Here is a 7,212-nt window from a genome sequence, read left to right as displayed (position 1 = left end):
AAAATTGATGTTTTAGCATATTTCGTTCCCTAGTTAAGAATATATGATTCCATTAACTGCACCCAAGATATTATTACCACATACATACTATCCAATAGATGCAAACACAGAGGCAACCATATTCTCATACAAATGCCACATATATATACTAATACCATACTTATCATATTCCTAGAACCATGCTAACTGAACAAGGCTGACTAATATATATATCAAAACAAAACAGAATTAAATCCTCCAAACCCTCTTAAAGAAAGCTTAGGATAATATGGAGCAAAAAGTAAATGCCTGCATGATTTTTCGATCACATGCTTGAAAAGAGATGCACCGTCATCCTAAATCTCCAGATGCATAAGAGCCTCAAAATTAGAACGCAAAATCAAAGCAAGATTTATTTGGTCAAATTTATGAAATCCAATAAAACTAAAATTCCAGGACTACTTAATCATATTTATACATAGTAGTTCAACATGAGTTTGATGTTCATGTTTTAACTGTTGGCCTCATAAGTCCCATGCCAGAACCACTTCCAACATGTTTGAAATCGGTTGCCTCCAAGTGGTCCTTGTGACCAGAATGTCCAGTACCTCCTTTTTCCAGGGTGAGCAAATGCTTTTCTTTGCAGCTTCTATTGTAGACAACAAACCCCATCTAATTTAACAAATTTCTTTGCACACTTTTTGCAATAAATATGGCCACAAGTGCTAATTGCCATTAGTGTATGCCTATTTGTTAGTGTATCTTTGCAACTAGGGAAAATAGAACTGGCCCCCAAAACCTTAGATTTTTTATCATGTGGATCCTTGGTAAAAATAACTGGAAATAGAGACTTCAACTTCAGTTTCTCTTTACCCTCTAGGTAGATTGTATCAAGTGAAGGTGCCTCAACTTTTGCTTGAGCCTTAGGAGTTGCTGATGGCAGCCAAAATGCTTTCATTGTCTGAATTGCCATCGCTTCAAATGAAGTCACTTTAACACTATTGGCCCCATGAAAACTATTTTTGTCTCGAATGTGATTTTTTTCATTATATTGAGGTACAACACCATTGTTTTGCTGATCAAATGCATCAATTTTCTGTTACCTCTTTAACAACAGCTTCTCTTCTTCCTCCTCCTTCTCCTGTTTTTGATGTGCTTCATAGCTTGCAAGTTTCCTGTCAAATCATACATACACCGATAACACTAGCAACTTACAATACCCACTCATAAAAAATTTAAATTAAAAACCTAAATATATCAGATTTTTGGTACTCTCAACATTGAAGTGCCAACAACCTAAAGTAGTCATTCTACTGATAATTAATAGGGATACGATCCCAGCAACACTCGTTTCTACCATGTAGTATCCAAACTTCTAGCTTAAACTATATGCAACGAATAATATGACCCCATAGTCAAAATATGCACAGTGGCATCCAAAGCTCAAAGCAGATTAATGTCAATTGTGATCAACCTCAGTACTATGATAACTGAGCCATACAAATGTCCAATTCCATTGAATCCAGATTAACAAGAGCCATCAAAGCAGAGTAATGTCAATTGTAATAAACCTTGGTACTATGATAACTAAGCCATACAAATGTCCAATTCCATTGAATCCAGATTAACGAGCGCCATCAAGAAATAAATGGAATAATATTATAATCTTGTTGGGCATCTCATGCAGATTTGAAATTCCCAACAAATCAAAAGGCAGTGCCATTCATACAAAATGTAGCCATATGATTCCTTCAAAGAAAATAACATAGACCCTAGACAAACATAAGAGCTTTATTCTAGTAGGTGGAGGGAGATCATCTACCCAGGCAAAGAAGGCCTAGTAACTAGTCCAACAGGCTACAGTCTGGAAGCAAGTTGAAGCACTTGTAGTGATGATGACACGGTTAAAATCTGGTAGCCTTCATCCTCAATATAGTTGACCAAATAGTTTCAGGCTGTGGGTTGTGTTGATGCTGCGACATTGGTGGATAAATGTCAGATGGAAGTCCTAGGTGACTCTGATAAAATGGATGCCATCGATCATAGCTTCACAGCTTAAAAACAACCTAATTGTAATGTGGATCTTGTAAGGAGGTTAATGCCTATCAAGTCAAAAGGGTCTTTAATTACAAAAGGAAGGTTTATCGCGCCTCATCATTTGAATTTATTTTTTACTTGTTCTATATTCGTGTCCGATAGTTTCCCTAACCAACCTATATATTCACTTGCCACTAGTTGTGGAAAAGAAGAGACATCACTTATATTTAATTTACAGTGCATGTTTTTATGGGCAGCACATCTAAAAATTATATGTTCTCTCCAATATTTCTCAATCTTGCATAGTTACCCAAGAAACCTAATAACAGGAATCCATTACCTGAAACAAAACATAAAAAATGGGACAAAAAATGCTCACAAACCCAATTGGAGGATTCCATGAAAAACCATAATATAGGAACAATTCCCGACAGAGGACCAGTAACACCCAAAGAGAAAACCCTTATAGAATCCTATAAGATACTGGTAGCCGGAACCTATTTTCCCAAATCAAGGGAGAACAATACCAAATACTCCAAAAAATTCAAAACTAAAAACTGGGTTTATTCAGGATAACGAATCTTACCTCTTGATGTCTTTCTTTTGCACTAACAGGCATTCTAGAATGCATTTTTTGTAGAAGAGGTAGCCCTTCTAACAGTAGAGGGGTTCTATCAATGGCTTCAGGCACAGAGAGCAGGCATCAAAGGGCTTAATGGAGTCCTTTTCGAGCCTTTCCTTTTGAGTACCATACCCAAGCTTTCTCTTCTCATCATATGTAAAGAACACCAAGTCATTGTTGTTCTTTGAATGCCTCTGTGGCATATTCACTAACTCGGGGATTTATGATTACCAGTGACAGATACAAGACTGAAATGGTGCATGTCACATTCAGTCATTAACAGAGTCGGAGGTGTCACTAAATTGTCCCTGGGTGGTGAGCTGCAGAGAGGAGGAATGGAATTGCAGATCAGGAGGCACCAAGTCGAGGAGGAAGGTGAGTGAGCAGCCTGCAGGATCGCAATTCCTCATTTCGAATTAGAAATGGTGATAACTCTCCGCGGCTACAATTCCAGCTCGGATCTGATCTGTCAGGGGATGTTAGGATTTCCAGCTCCGATCGGACTTTCTGTCAGGGAATGTCAGGATTGCCAGGGGAGGGTGGCGGAGGGTGGAGGGATTTTCGACAGCTGGAGACGAACGATTTTCAGGGCGGTGACAGAAACCCGGCCATTCCTCCGCCTAGGTAGACTACTCCTAAATTTACTTTCATTGTCACTCGAGAAGGGGTGAAAAATAGGAATAATGTCCCAAAATAGAAATGTGTAGAAGAAGCGAGGTTGTCCCCAAAATTCTCCTCGAAAGTGGGAAAATCCTAAATTGTCACTAGATGCCCAAAAATGGAGCCACCACCTTAGAATTCCATTATCGATCAAAGAACATCTCGTATAGTAACATAGAGGATCCGTGATCAAATCATGCAAGTGCCCTAAACAAACCCAGATAAACAAATAGAACAACTCAATCCAGCATGATCATCTTATGGGCATCACCACAACACAGCCCCTGTATGAACAAATTTCCTATAGTGATAGCCAAGTAACAATTCTAACGTCAAACTATGAAGTACCACATACAGATTCATATGCACTTTTCATCCCTCCACCCAACATATATAAAAGCATATTTTAAATTATTCACAGACACAACATCTCTGATTGTGATGTGTACTTCTAAGAATGAAAAATCATGTTAAATTTATCTACCACTACATAAAATTCATGAAAAATATGCATAGAACCCACAAATATGAAACCAACATAGAATGCAATTCCTCCAACAACAACAAGGCCACCCTATGCTTCTGCCCCCATCACATCAAATGGTTTGTAAAATGTGTCTCCAAGAGGTCTGACAACAACCCTCTCACCCAAAACAATAATGGTGCCTGGGACTACAGATATCTGGGGTTATAGGAGTGTAGTTCAGAAGCGATTACATATCCCTTAGGAAGGGAAGAAGTTGAACAACAAGAGAAAAAATACATTATCGAAAATACTGTCCATGGAGATTTCATACAAGATCAATGGACAACAGTGTGATGGTAAGAATGGTGGCTAAAATAAATAAGACAATAATTCGTAAAAGTGCAAAGTATGTTTCGTCCTCACAAGAAGTGTGAGGTGCCATGTGCCAAAACTAGTTCCACCTAGTTGCCTCACTGCCAAACTCTCAGCAAAAATCAGCATTCACCTCATGCGTTTGACATTAGCCATCTCCATGGGAACTGCATTTTTTCTTCATTTTATTCTAAACACATAACTAAAAGGAGTTCTCTTTAGTGTGACCTTTTGGACTTTCCAGTGTTGGAATCGACGGAAAAATTTGAGGTGAAATCTTGATTTGTGATATTTAAATTGGTTTTTTGGCTATATATATGGATTGAGCACCCTGAAAAACCCCTAGAACACTTTGATTGTGCAGGAATTACAGATCAAATTCGTGATTTCAATAAATTACTACTGGATTTTAGAAAAATTAGATTGGAAAAACCGACCAAAAAACTTCCAAAAAATAACACTAAAAACAAAAACACACTACATAAAATAATTCTTATAATATGTATATAACTAAACACATAAATTTAAATTCTATATATACATGAATGAGTACATTAAACTATATTAAATAAAAACACGTACACTTACAAATATTATGGTTGAAAATTATTATGTAGGGTATTATATGAGAAAAGACCATAGTATAGTCAGTGCTTTCTCAATGCTATATTAAGTGTAGGGTCAGTTGACATCGCCAATTTAGCCAACGATATAACCAAGATAATTTTCCACAGTGCGTTGTTCGCTTTATATATTATCTTTGCATTATATTATTAACTCAGGTTTATTAATTCCATATTTCTATCGGATTGCAGTAGAGTGATATTGGGCATCGGTGTTATGCAATTAGTTTTGGCCATATATAATTTTTTGTGTAACTTTTTCTTGGGTTTTTTCTGTAATTTTTCCTCGGGTTGTAATGTATAACTATATGTTTAACATGTTTTAATGGATGATGCATTGGCTCTAACAGCACGAGGGCTATATAACCCAACACAGGATGTCACCTTGCCGTCATTCGTCATTCATTCTTGTTTTGAATTTGAAGGAAAAACCAGTACAATGATGTGAATGACAAACGACAATGAGAATGGATGACATAGCAGTGGAAGTTGCAGCTAGTACTTGCATGGTCAGACGTCGTGATAATCATGTTGTTCATTTCCTTTGCAGAGAAATATCTACGTGGGAAGGAGAAACTTCATGTTCTCTCACGGGATCTTAACACAAGCACAATAGTGTGCATTAAAGAAAGGGTGGTTTGTATACTATACATGATAAATCCGAGCACAAAGGATGAAATGGCTATAGGTATATATGCAATATGTAGTGAACAGATATTGTAGTCTTTCGTGATATTTTTTTGTAAATACCACATGGTTTGAAGGTGGTTGATTTTGTCGGTTGATAGCTCTCTAGGTCCTGAGATTGCCTCCCTACCTTCCACCCTATTTTTGAATATCAATGACAAAAGAATATCATGGGGAGTCGAAGGACGAGATGGGGAAAGAATGGTGAATGAGGAATACAAAATATGAAAAAAGAACACCCCAATCCTATACAATTTGGTCATCACACATGCTCTGAGTGGCCTTATTTAAATGTTCAATGGTTGTCTCCCAGCTGGAAGCAGTGACAAGACATTATCAAGGATGTTGACATTGATCATCCTAGCACCCAAATGGTTATTCTCGGTACCCATACTTTAGATTATGAACCTAACTATCTAATTTTGGCTGAAGTCTAGCTGCATGATGGTACTAAGGATGATGAAGATGGTGATGGTGATGTCAAACAACCCTAGGATAAAATGAAACCAGAATCCTTTGGAGGTGCAATGGGAAAGCTCTAAATGTTTTCCAACATTTTAACCCCATTTCTATGAAGTTGTAGCAATTTGGTCAATTCTGATTTGCAATTAATTTTTTGATATAGGTTCAATTACTTCAACAGATAAACCATTAGAAGGAAGTGAACCATTTGAGATACATGCCTCAAAAACCCACAATCATTGCAACAAATACTGTGAATACGAATGTTTTGTCCTCGATTACAATAACCACCCATCTAGGCCTCCCCACGAAGGGTGTTGCAAACTAGAATTGTAGTTTCAAGGGCACAAGGCTAAAGGATATGGCTTGTCTGGGATTAATATCAAGGAAGACCACCTATTGAGTGCTTTAGATGATACCCAAATTTTCCTCTGGGACATCATTGCTACCGCCAAAACCCCCAAGGTGATGGAATCCAGCCAAATATTTCATGTATGCATTTGGCTTCCTTTGTTCTCTAATGCAAATATATGTTATGTGTGCATGTACTACATAAAATATTGTGTACCCAACATAGACAATGGAACTTATGTCACAAGGTCCTCAACTCTTATTTCTAGCAAGTTTGATGGTTTCCATATCATGGGTCATCATCTATGTTATGCAATCAGAAATATCACTATAGTAGCATATCACTATCCTATTTCATATAGCCAGCTATCTATCTTAGAGAGGCATATCATTATCGCATGTCATATAGCCAATTATCTATCTTACTATAGGGGCATATTTCTATCCCTATGTTATGTGGCACGATATCTTATCTTAAGCAATTGCATATCCTTATATTGAATTTGGTTCCAAACATGACTGCATCATGCTCTTAAAATTACATTAGTAACAAAGATATCCATGTGTATATATGTGCTTGCATATGCCTACACATTAGAGGAAATTTCAGCTGAAAAGTGTCCTCCTAAGGAAAAATAATAAAATAAGGGTTAAAATAATAAAATAAGAGTTATGAATTTTAGAGGGAAAAGAAGAAAACTACTTTTTTGAATTGTATTTTCGGATTATGTCCTTATAGGTTTACTCAAATTTCAAGTTTAGGCACTCATTGGATGCAGAATTAAATTCCACATCCAACAAGTACCTATTATGCATACTTTTGAGAAGACTCACATTGATAAAAAATTGAAGATACATTAAAAAAGCATACTCTAATGCATACTTATATTGTATGTGCACATATTTACCTATCAGTAAATGGGCTTGCATGTGTGTATCTTCATAACTAGATG

General features: G+C 36.8%; 1 pseudogene; it reads right to left on the bottom strand.

Moving 5' to 3' along the window:
* Positions 1-483: 483 nt before the first annotated feature.
* LOC149247099 (E3 ubiquitin-protein ligase CSU1-like) lies at positions 484-2,841 on the bottom strand (annotated as a pseudogene).
* Between the last annotated feature and the right edge of the window lie 4,371 nt (positions 2,842-7,212).

This window comes from Pinus tabuliformis, chromosome 7, assembly GCF_031772625.1.
Source record: "Pinus tabuliformis cultivar Carrire ecotype Pingquan chromosome 7, CPIR1, whole genome shotgun sequence".
Taxonomy (NCBI): Eukaryota; Viridiplantae; Streptophyta; class Pinopsida; order Pinales; family Pinaceae; genus Pinus; species Pinus tabuliformis.
This window is presented reverse-complemented; position numbering and strand designations above follow the sequence as displayed.